Source organism: Prenolepis imparis, unplaced genomic scaffold (genome assembly GCF_030444845.1).
Source record: "Prenolepis imparis isolate NDT839.2.m4 unplaced genomic scaffold, iyPreImpa1.0 SCAF_10, whole genome shotgun sequence".
NCBI classification, from domain to species: domain Eukaryota; kingdom Metazoa; phylum Arthropoda; class Insecta; order Hymenoptera; family Formicidae; genus Prenolepis; species Prenolepis imparis.
In genome coordinates this window covers 16,317,715-16,330,779 of record NW_028141168.1, presented here as the reverse complement: position 1 = coordinate 16,330,779, position 13,065 = coordinate 16,317,715, and the positions used below count along the sequence as shown (strand labels likewise).

The 13,065-nt window shown below is 35.6% G+C and overlaps 1 long non-coding RNA gene across 1 annotated transcript; it reads right to left on the bottom strand.

Moving 5' to 3' along the window:
- Nucleotides 1-9,334: 9,334 nt before the first annotated feature.
- LOC145942127 (uncharacterized) lies at nucleotides 9,335-10,397 on the bottom strand. Its single transcript, XR_014426310.1, has 3 exons — nucleotides 10,368-10,397; nucleotides 9,715-10,021; nucleotides 9,335-9,484 (listed from the first exon to the last, which is right to left on the bottom strand). It is a non-coding gene; the product is annotated as an uncharacterized LOC145942127 (long non-coding RNA).
- Nucleotides 10,398-13,065: the final 2,668 nt, after the last annotated feature.

The window sequence follows — 13,065 nt, the reverse complement described above, 5'->3', positions numbered from 1 at the left end:
TTGATGAAATATATACGTATTATATGTCGCAATTTCGATTTTGAGTTAAGATAAAATTACTATCATTAATTTTATTGGCTGTATCGACTTAAATATATACAACCTGTTTTTTTTTATTAAAGATCAAAGATACGTTCTTATGCAACAAACTACTCGAACATAGTTGCGTAATACGCATTAGATATGTACGACCAAAATTATGTCTAACAATAAGCTTGTAAAGAATATTATTAATTTGATATTCTAATATTTCTTATATTTACATTGTAATTTTTATTTCACATATTCTTTATTTATACTTATATTACATAAATATAGTTATAAATTTTTATATACATATAATACATATATTTTTTATTTAAATGTTAAGCAGATCTTTTTTTTTATTGCTTTTTTTGAAGATATTGACTCAAGCTAATATATATATATAAAACATTATATGTATTATTAAAAGGAGTATAATATATCGTATATGTATTATCGTTAAAAAGAAAATCAATTCCAAATTGATCGGGGTAACACTAATGCGGGTCTGATGTTTATTATTAGATTGTCTCTCGATCCTGCGATTCATCTATATTTTCACAAAAATTTTATAGGACATTTCAGAAAATTCGGCTAGAACTCATGAGTGGATAATAACCGGCGAGTATATAAAATTTGATCATAGATATATCGTAAGCAGGAAGTATAGAAGACGAAGAGCATCCTTCGTACAAAAACACAATGTGTTACTGGATGGACAGTCATATATATCGCACAATCTCGCCCTCCTCCGCGAAAAGGGTCTCTTTTCTTTTTTTCTCCCCTCCCCCTCCCTCTCTCTCTTTCTCTTTCTCTCGCACCTACGCGCTCGTGACTTAGGGGGTTGTTTTAGTTGACTCTACGGGGTTTTACGGCGTATCCATCTATCCGCGTGTGTCGTTCAGCTCGCTCGTCCAGGCTAGGAGAGCACGACTGTATAGCGACAAAAACAAGGGGGAAGAGCGATGGAGGAACTCTCTTCTCGTCTGTGACGTGTGCGTAGGGGTCAAGCTTAGGCAAGGGGCGCAGGCGCAGTTACGTTCGTGAGCCTCGCGAAGCACATGGTCGCCCCCGGCTACTATTCCGCGGTACTTCCTCTACCTTTCGTTTCGTAGATCCGAAACAAATAAATAATCATGGTGAGTTTTGTCATCTTTCGCGCTTTTGAGAGATGAAGATACGCTATTAGGCGAGGGAGACGCGTCATGTGATACGTCATCGCAGTGGAGAATTTACGATAAATTGATGGACGATTTCGAATCATTATCGATTCCCTGACCTGTCCTAAACGAAAAAGGGATAAGCAAACAACGCAGTTTCGTTTGATGTCACGCTGTGATCTTGCATTTGTCACGTGGCGCCGAGAGATTGACGTAAACTGTATTTTGCAGAATCATTCAAGTGACGCGAACCGGTTGCTTTTGATTATTCCGAGGTCGTATAATTTTGCAATTATCAAATTGGCTTTGTTGTTGGATCTAAGAGAAAGAAATCGTGACACAATGTGATAAAATCGATTAACTGAAACAAACAATGCAGAATATTCATCAGACAAGAACGTCCTTGTAATAAAGGTGTTTTAGAATATGTGAAAATAATTGGCAGAATCTGATTTGGAAAAAAATATCGTGACGTGCATCTTTGTGTTTTTTTTTATTTGCTTTAATATATTCAGTTATCGTTAGATAATGACGCGAATTTATTAAGTGAGAGTAGTTTTAGGTTTTACCTTGTGATTATATCATTTTTTTATATGAAATAAATTATTAATTATTTTACTGTATGAGATAAAAAGAAAGCGAATGTATTCAAAGAATTGATTATATAAGATTTCAATAAAAAACATGAAAAACTTAGTGTATTAAAAAAGAAGAAAAGATAGAAAAGAAAAAAATAAATATTCATAAGTCCATATCAAAATCCAATTCACGAACGTGTTTATTTTATAAAATTATTTGATTATGCAATTTATATATACATTATAATTCTAAATTCTTATCTTGATCTCAAGTTTATAAACTGAATCAGGACGATATAAAAATCCGAAAATTACAGACATGTTACTATGAATAAACAACAAGAAAATTTAAATAATATTTATTTATATATAAAACAGTATTTCGTTTAGTTAACGACATCAGAAAGATGTCTTTCGCTTTCAAGTGTTACGAGAAATGGAATCTTAATATGGGTCTAGGTGTTTGTTGATAAAATAAACGCGAGAGTCAATGAACTGAACATATATACTGTTAGAGAAATAATGCGTGCGAGTGTTGGACATATTGTGTTGCATCCCGATAGGATGTCAAAAATTCGTCTATCGTCGACATAGGTGAGTGCGTGCATATATTAATTCTCCGAGATATATGTACATTTCGAATTTATAATATTTTTCTTCGCTTTTTTTACATCACGTTCTTTTTCCTTAATATACGCACATCTTAATAGGATGATTTTTATTATCTGCGTTTCAAAAAATCTCTAACTTACGCAAGAATACTTCATAATCAGCATCTATAAATTGCTTTGGACAAGATTTATTACTGCTGTTCACACTGTACTCATAATTAATCTCATTTGGATCTATCAGTAATCTGCGGAATAAAGATCACTTTTTATGTAATCACGGCTAACTTTGTGATACAGTCGGCCGACAACCGATAATTGCAAGATAAGCACGCGCGATAGTTGGGAGTGTGAATGAACAATGTCGTATGATGTCACGTGATTAGCTGTGATTAGTGCCTACATAATTGTACGTTACATAATCGCTGAAGTTATCGCATGTCATCGGGAAAACATGGCGCATGGGATACGAGAGAATAATTAGAACTGAAATAATTAGCGACACGCGATGCAATACGATCGATATACAAGGCGGGTTCTATATATGACTGCTACTTTATTAATGCAATCTCGATTTTTCTTGATTTTATCGTAGACTGAACATTGAACGAGCTGAATTAAAATTTTCATGATTGATTCGCATTCATCTCACGATTTTGTAAAAGATTATTCACGTTTAAAAAGTTTACGTTTCATGAGTACAATATATTGTATGTTACAAGTTGCAATAAACTTACAAATCTGATAAGTTAGTGTGATTTTTATTTCCGTGTAAACAAGAAATATGTGTAATAAAACTCGCATTTTTTCTTTATGCATTAATTTGCGACATCATTTTCTGTCTTTTTAAAAGAAATGAGCTACGAATAATTATTTTGCTCATTATAAGTTTTAGAAATTTAAATGAGACGTGATATAGCCGACGGAAATAAACTATATAGATTTATATTCTAAAAAATAATATTAACAGACACACAATATAATATACTCTAATACACGAGTTTTGCCTCGATTTAATTTATGCAAGTAAATTTACATTAACATGAGAAAGAACGTTGCATATTTTTGAATTAAACTTAAAACTATCGAGTTTTTTTTTGTACTTTACAAGAATAATTACTTTCTACACATGGGATTCAAGTCACACAACGCTATTTGTCACTATAATAATTTGCGGATAAAAATTGATTTTATTAGACTTTTTTTGATGTTATTGGAAATAACTATTTTACATTTATGATTACTTTAATGACTATTCGCGCTAATCGACTGTCAACTATCGTTTATATTATTATAATTATTGTGCTATTTAATAGCTACAAATTACTGCATATCTCATTATCGTATCTGTATCAAATACACATCGTATTTTATCATATTGTATATTTTATACATATTATATATTTTTTACTTGTATAAATTATATACATGCGCATATTTAATAATTACTTTATATAAAAATATTTATTAATCGTGCATACTTGTAGTTTTTTTCTTTTACACTTCTAAAATAAAAATGACAACATCTTCATATTTTATTCTTTTTCTAAGGTGTCCTATAATAATTGTCGCAGCTGCATCTCGTGTGCAGGTGTGACAAATATTAATGGACATTCTGTATATATGTATAATCTGTTCAGAAATATTATATATCAAATTAATGTCACATTGTGTTTTAAATACATATAATTATTTTTATACAAGCTTACATTATATTTTAGTCACATATCATCCGACATTCATATTGCACATAGTTTTTAAACCTTAGCGTGAATGATGTGTAAAGATCATCAGTGAGACGAGCTTCATTCTTTATCGAGACAAGTAAATTTCGAGAGGTACATTCTAGGAGAAGGAGGGGTGGGGGGGCGTAGTTTTACTAAAGAAACTACATGCTTCAACAGATCGGTGCACTGGCTTTTTACGAGTATAGTGAGAAAGAAGGGGAGGAATCATAGCAGGGGACAGTTTCAAAAGCTGGGTGTAACTGCCAGGCGCGCAATAAAATTTTTAACGCTTTCGTATCCAATAAGCGTAACGTCCATCGAGTTTTACATTGGGCGGATCCGCGCGGCCATTATGCAGTAACGGCTCAAACAGCCGCAGCGATTGGTCTGCCTGTACCATCATGGCCGTCGTCTGCCCAAGGCTTCCCCTTCCAGACCATCTCGACATGCGCTTCCATCCCTCCAGCCACCCTCTCTAGCCTTCTTTTTTCCGTCTAAAACGTCCGATGGGAATGGGTGCGCGTTTAGGTTCAGGTTCAGGTTTAGCATCCTTGCTCCGAGCATTCAGGTGCTCGAATGATAATTTTGGCAGAACTTTTTTGGATTGAAAAATATCCAGTGTTGTACGAATGATGGTTACATATTTTAAATATTTATAATAATATAGTTTGATCTTTAGATTGTCAATATAGTAACTTTAATTAAAATTATTGAATTTACTTTATTTTAATAAATTTAGAAAATAAGATATACCAAAGTTATTAAAAAATCATATGAACGTATATTCTGTATACATATAAATCTTATAATTATACTGTGTGTCTCAAATCGATAATGTGTAGTATTCTACTTTATCGACACAACTTCCCGCCTTTCTGACACGTCACTAGCTATTCTAAAATAAGGAATTTAGCTACTACTGACTTACATCTTTATGGAGCTCCTTCTTGTTTTAGTATTATCTGACATGCAACATAACATATATCCATGTATAATAATTTTATACATGTATAGAAGTTTTATATCTTTTTTTCACATGTATAACATTTTATTGCAAGAGCTTGTCTTAATTCAATGGGGGGAGGGGGTGGTCTAGGATCACACAATATAATGATATTAATAAAATCGAGACATCAATCAAACTGAAACGTGGCTATTACATAACTTGTCAAAAAATATCAACAAATTATAGATTATACTTCATATTCAAAATATATATAACATAAAGTGTACAAAATTGCAAATCTTGTATTAAAAAATCTATTTGTAAATCTTTAATTTATATGCGATAAATTACGTTGGTTTATATACGATATATTTTTTAATTTAGTGAAAAGTGATAACGTTTTCGAATATAATATTTAAAATGCAAACTTTCAAGTCGCGCGTGTTAAAAAAATGTATTATACTTCGAAGTAAGATGCGGGCTGCAATAGATTGATATAACTCGGTGAGGAAGAGGGACGCAACTCAATTTTACTAAATGCACTCAACGTCTGCATACAGACACTCAGGAGGGTTACTTCGCATATAGCGTGGATACTGGTTATACGAACTCGTATCAGCCGCATGCTGATACGTTCGCAAACACACCCACACATACATATATGTATATGTGGATAGAATTATATACTAGATATAGAGAGTAACAGTAACGTCACGGGGAAGGTTATACACGTGGGTTTTGTCGTGGAGCCATAACTAGGGATACGATGGAGTACATAGGATGCAAACCCATAAACCCCCCACTTTATTCCGACTCTTCCTCTCGCTTCTGGATCTTCAGCGAGACGGCGTTACCTTTACTTAGGGACCGAAACGGCCGCGCACCACCTACGGTAGCAAACACCTTTGACGGCGACGACGAAAGTGACGAGGGTAAGCGAGCAACGACGACAGCGCCAGGCGAAATCGAGCTCTCGCGCGCGTTTCCATGCCTTCCGATTATGTCGTCTGCTACGCAGTCAGACAGACGTTTCGATCCGACGTTGTTTGTCGCGTGTAACTCCCGAAAACGCGACTATCCGAGCGAGAGATCGATAAGCCGTTGATAATAAATGTGTGTCGCGTGGATCGGAGAGAGTTGCTCGACATTTAATAAAATTCCCGCGCGTATATCCTTCGCACGAAATTGTTAAGGGTAAAAAATAGATTAAAAGGGAGGGTAGAGATAAAAAAAAGGAGATCCTCTGTTCTTTTGTTCTCGCGCTTTTACGCCTGGCCTCGTCGAGAGAGGAGCGCATAAACTTTAAAGCGTAATCGGCACGTGATGATTCGGCTTCGTCATACACTGATCCGCGCCTGTCGCTTAGTATTCTTCGTGTATATACGTGCACACGAGGACAGAGAGAGGCGAAGAGGAGGAACCTTGCGGGGGAACTAAACTGTGAACAGTTCGAGCCGCGACACACAGCCGGTCCGATGTCAGGGTTTTACCAAATCTCGCCCGCTATCTCCTTGAGACAGCCTCGTCGGCCGAAATTTCCGTTTTCTACGATTTTTATGTAGAGTCTTATTCGTCCTTCTCTCGCGTGTGTGAATGAACGTCGTCCGGTAACGCGCATGCGTAAAAAAAGCATTATGGAATCCGCGTCTCTCTCTCTTTCTGTGCGGAAACTACTGTAGGACATGCGTGTGTACCACGTGACCACGTGTGTCTATTATTTGGTCGTCGATCCTCTATCATTTGCCACATATAATCACAGGTCAGTATGTGATAGGTTTTGCTAAATTCTAATATTCTCTCTTTAATGGCTGCTCGCTACGACGGATATCGAGCGCTTACACCCATACTTTTACTCCTGTGTGTGTGTGTATGTATGTATGTGCTATGTTTAGCTATTGTGTGTGTTTACACTGATTCTTATAGATGCACTTACACATAGCTACGCACAGCTGTGAATGGCGATTACGTAGTTAGGATGAGCGCCTAACGATGGCGCCTGGTGATATCCTAGAATAATGATAGCTTTATCAATGCGAGAGTATCAATATTTTATACGAATCGTACAATACATACATATATTTATTAATTAGAGAAAGTATACTTATATATTAGTGTTCATTCCTTTCTTCTATATTGATAGGTTTTCCATTTATCATCCGTGCCTATCTCAATTACGGTATTTAAGGCCAACGTTGTTGGCGTGGTTGGGTGTAATAAAAATAGAAACCTCGAGAATATTTTATTCACAAATATCAGAAGGATAGAGAAGACAAGATTATAGAGTAATACAAATCGTAAATCGTTGGTGTATCTCTTGATAGAAATTCTAATTTTGCTTATCGAAAAATTAGAAACATACAAGTCGTTTATTTTATTTATATGACATATGATTAGTTTCGAAAACTTCTTCTAAAAATCCTGTCTGTATTTCTCATTAATTTACATACACATTTTGCCAAATTTTATCATGTTTCATAACAGATTCACACTTTCGAAATAATCGCTTCGTATTTTCTAATCTTTGCGTTTCGTAGACTAATTATAATAATTTACAATTGTTGAAAGAAGAAGAAACTTTTCATCTATATTATTGAGATCTCATTAATCTATAGAGAAATAAAGATTTTACTATTTTTGGTGTTACATAAATTATCGAATGTTTAACGATGATATAATAGATATAATGTGTTTAATGACATTTATGATATATTTATAGAGGTAACATATATAATATTTTGCATATATGTATCTCGGTCGCTTTGTTACGGAATACGGGTCTTTTCGATCTTAATACGAGACATGCACACGCGTATAGATTTTATATACTTCGCTGTAACACAGCCGCGATACTAGTGTTATTATATTTTATAGCTTCACATCTTTACTAAATGATTTATCATTGTCTGCGCACGGATAATTGCGGTTTCCCGCTGATCGCTTGATTTACTGCAATTGTACAATTAAGCGCTCGCGAGATTTACGTTCGGAATGGCCATATATAGCATATATTACATACGATGTTCCGATGCAGATACTTAAAAGTCCGTACGTAAGATAAAGTCGGAATCTCGATTTTTTTTTCTACGAATAGGAAATACACAGATCTTTTATTTCCCCTTTTCTCGCTATAAGATACTCTCTTTTTCTCCGATTATCTCGTTTTATCGAAACTCGCGCATTTTGTTCATTTTGCTGCCATATCGCATTATAAAAATGCAAAATTTATAATCGTAATTAAAAAAATATTAATACTACATATTGACTATGTTTCAAGAATCTAGAAAAATATATATTATTTTTTATATTCTTAATATATTATTGACTTTGTGATATAATATCGAATTTTATTTCAACGCGTATTTTCATATGAATGATAAAATAGTTTTGAATAATTATATGTTATGAACTATTGCTGCAATGCGCTTTACCGCATATATAATGTAAGAAAAATTTACATTCTGTTTTGTTATATACGAGGATACTTCAGTTGATTATTTATTCCTTCTCTTCGAGGGTGAAACGCGGATAATAAATTAAAAGATAGCGCTTTCAAAAAGAAATTGCATGTCCGATAAAATCTAACATGCGAGCTGGTATCGTGACTGAAGGAAATTGCGGGCCGCAGCCCGACACAAGTTAAGACAATCGAGATGCAAACCCGACGTATATACATACATATAGTTGAAATTATATAAATCATCCTTTTTCTTCTACACAAAACCTAAAGTGCGCTGGTAGGTATGGCGAACTTTTGATAGCCGGACAATTTTAGCCGGCATACAATGTGTGTCTCGCGTGCGTAATCCACCGAAAACCTTCTCTCACCGACTTGCATGAAATATTTTGTCGGACATGAATAAACTGAAACCGCAGCGTTGCCGCAGTAGCTGTAGCTGATGCAGTCGCTGTAACATTTTCACGTGTCCTCCACAAGCTCATCCGCTCCGTTTGCGCGCATCCTATGTATACACAGATACACACACATGTACATAGACAGCTCACCTCTTTTCGACTCACTGTCGCGCGCGTTTGCACGTGTCGCCATTGGTCTTCCAGTATACGAGCACGTCTTCGTGCATGCGCTCTTTTATTGCGGGTTGCGGTCCTCGCCCGCGCTATGAAATTTACTCACACACCGTCAAGGGGGATCTGGATGTAACATTGTAGCTGTTACAACTATACCCGCGCGCGATAAGGAGATATTATGAGCCGAGTGGTATTCCGCCACCCCGGTTGTGGATTATTTTCTAAAATCTTAAGCATGTAAATCGATACATTTCACAGACTTATCTCATGGATTTTAAGAAAAAAACACTTCTATATATATTTTTTAATTTAATACCCACGCGCAGTATTTTTATACTTAATATTTTTGATAAAAATGGTGTCAGCTTTATTTCCATTTGAGATGAAGTTTGCCAACTGCTTTATAATACTCTCCCTTAAAGAATAAAATCACAATTATTGACAGAAAAATAAAGCAAGAACAGGTTTTTTTCTAGTAATAGCTAAGTAAATTAATATTCACAAAGAAGGAACTTATATTTCTATTAATTTGATAATAAATAACTTAGACAACACACTCTTTTCGATGTTGACTTTATTATTAGGCATTGTTTGTAATCGATAAGATAGTAATGGACGAGGAAAAGAAAGAAAAAAGAAACAAACCTGTATCTATACGACAGCATGGCGACGTGATTATCACAAATAGGACATTCACGAAAAAGATCCAATCTACCGTAATGGCCGCACGCACGGACGCCCCCGACGAAGATTTTCTCATCCCTTTATTTACATCGATGAGCACACCCCGGGCAGTTCCAATGTCGTTTGCCCTACGTTCTCGCACCGGAGATTGAGTAAACTCCTATTTATCTAGTCGTCTATGTGCGTGACCCATCTCTTCCTTCGCCTCTTTTAGGACCAATCGCTTTTGCGAAGGCACAGATCCGAAATCCTATTGAAATTTTTCCTCCTACACATTCGCACAGTATTATTATAATGCGATTATAGATATACTACGAGATTGAAAATATATTAATGTGAAAAAAATGTGTCACTTGATGATATGTATGTATAACTAATTATCAAAGAGTCTAATGATCTATTGATAATTTAATAGTAATTGTCTTTATGCAGTAAAATATATGACCAATGCAGTTTTCTAATAAATTTAGAAATGGAAAAATGGATAAAATTTCGGATAAAATATATCATCTTTTTTACTAAACATTTTATATTTTGTTCGGATAACTCGAGTAATTGAAGGATAAGAAGAAGATGTGTAAGAGGCAAGAATAAAAAAAAATGTTGGACATAACTCTGAGCAGGTATCTAAATTCCTATTTCTCGTTTATTTCTTGAGCCGCGTTCCATTTTTTTCCCCCATTGGTTCAGTTTTCTGAATTATGTTGGCTTCAATAAAATTTCAATAGAACTTTCGATCACAATAGTGCAGCTTCAGATTTTTCTTTCTCATTTCCTGAAATTATAAAAATATTACAAATTATATTATAAATTTGCATTTGATTGAAACAATTTGTAACATTTAAAACGTGTATTTATAATGTTTTTATATGTAGTATAGGTTTTATATTTTACAAACGGATGGCTTTTCAAATATTTATATTGCATTTAACATTTTCTGTAGCACATATGTCTTCCACGTGTTTTCGCGTTTCTCGATCTTCCATGACTGCTTATAATATGGCGGACAATATTTTGTTCGGGAAAGAGATTTCACGCTATATCGCGTTTCATAATCTTTTACACCAATTAGCCGTTCGACGATGCAATTTGATGCATCGTACTTTAACAGTTTTGTCGCGGAATGGCGGTGCATCTCCCTGAGATGCCGGGCGCCTCGATCAAACGCACGTAAAATGTACCTACGTATGCATCCTCCGCTGGGATTACACTCCGTGGGAGTCTCTCTCGGATATTAATACGCAAAGTAAGCTCTGCGGATCTCGCGCAAAGACGCCAGGATTTCTTAATTAGCCAGCTAAGTCATCGCGCGTACCCTAACCCGTGTAACATCTCGAAACCCGCATGACAATATCGTAAAGAGGATTCTTTACGTTCATACGCAGACTACGATCGTACGTGGTAGTCTGGATGTCTGATTTTATGTTTCTACGCGGACGCTTTGTCCAGCTGGTTACCACCGTTTCCCCATCTTTACACCCCCTATTATATTTACGATTACCGAGCTTGTAGCAAAGTTATAAATGTGAGTCGATCTAACAAGTCGGCGATATGATCCGCCGTATGTTTTCTGCCTTGATAAAATTGTCAATCTCTTCGAGATAAATATTCATTGTATTTATCCCCCCACCTTTCGATTCTTTTCTTAGAAACAAAGTTCTAAAAAACTCTTTTAAATTTTCCGATTTATAAATATTATAGGTATTTGTTCGTGCAATTTTTTTTTTACGATTTCAAATGAACAGATGCGTAAATTTAAATCAAATGCGATAAAAAAAATGCTACTGCAGCAAGAAATATTACTATAGTGGATTACTATGAGATCCAGTTAAGTCCAAGTAATGTCAGGCATGTTTATTTCGCGTTGCCAGAAACTTATTACCGTTGTATTATCTCGAACTGCAGTTTCTTGCTATCGAGAAGAAGGAACAACAAAATTCACGGGGACAAATTTCGCGAATAAGCATCTCTTAACTTTTCTCATCAGGGGACAGGTCTCTCTCTCTTTCTCTCCTCGCTCGCGAAATTTTATTTGTCTCCGCCGAGATGTAAAGCGTATTACATTGTTGACGTGAAGATTGGCTACGTAAAAGCAACGTTGTCGGATGAACAAAGTAAGGAGCTCGGGCAGGAATGTCGCCGTCGAGTTTCCGAGAGAAACGTCGACAGTCGCGCTGATGTTAGTGAGCGCATTTCCGTTGCGTTGGTATGCGCTCGTACCTATATAGGGAAACCCCGGTACTTAGAGATTTAGGTATGGATATACATATATATATATATATATATATATATATATATATATATGTATATATACGTCCATGCGCGTCTATCTCGATGGCGACGTTGCAGTCTCATTAGACTCGAGTCGCAAGAACGAGTTGGAGAAACTTGGAACGAAGGGATATATTTTAGGGACATGAAAACTTGGAGATTGTGAAAACGTAAAGGAAATATCTGTGAACGCGGGGGAAAGGGACGAAGGAAGCAGGAAATGAGAAGTCGGGTAGAATAGGGAAAAGGAAGAGAGAGATACCGCGACGCTCAGAGAAATTTCTCTGTCCAAAGTTTGTAAATTTTATTTATCTTGCATACATCGAAAAAAAAGCACATTGATTTAAAAAAGTCAGATTTTATATAGAGCATTTTTTATATGCGATTAATATTTCTTAATAATTAAAATACAGCGCGAGATATTAACTAAACGCGTGTGCGACTCGAATACAAGATTTGACTGATTCGAGCGATTGTAAAATTATATTTCTGGCCTGATAAATATGCACCTGTGAATTTTGAGAATTTTTTATACACGTGGGATATACCTGTACATACGATACCTATCATTCGAGAAAAAAAATCGAAGACAGTTTCGGATCAGACTGCCGTCTAGACTCTCTGATCAACGCGCGGACTGTAAAACCTTGTAGGCACGTGATCTTCTATCGAAATGCTCGAAGGCCCCCTTCCCCCCGTATATACTCGCATACATATACATATGTATTACATCGGTGGTACCCGAGAGGAGGCAATGGCGTAATATATTTAACAATGTCTCACGATATGAGACGTTTTTACGGAAAGTCGTTGGAATAGGAATTGCTCTTTGGCTCCGGCAGGAGGTGAACACATTGGAAACGAGTTTGTTCCTCTAGTCGGTACAGTTGGTGGTTACACACACACATCTCTCTCTTTCTCTCTCTCTCGGTATATGTATACAATACATATAGTATATATACATATATACACGTATATAAGTGCAGCCATGGCGATGCGCATCGCGGGATGCGGAATTTTATAACCGTCTCGAAATTCTGC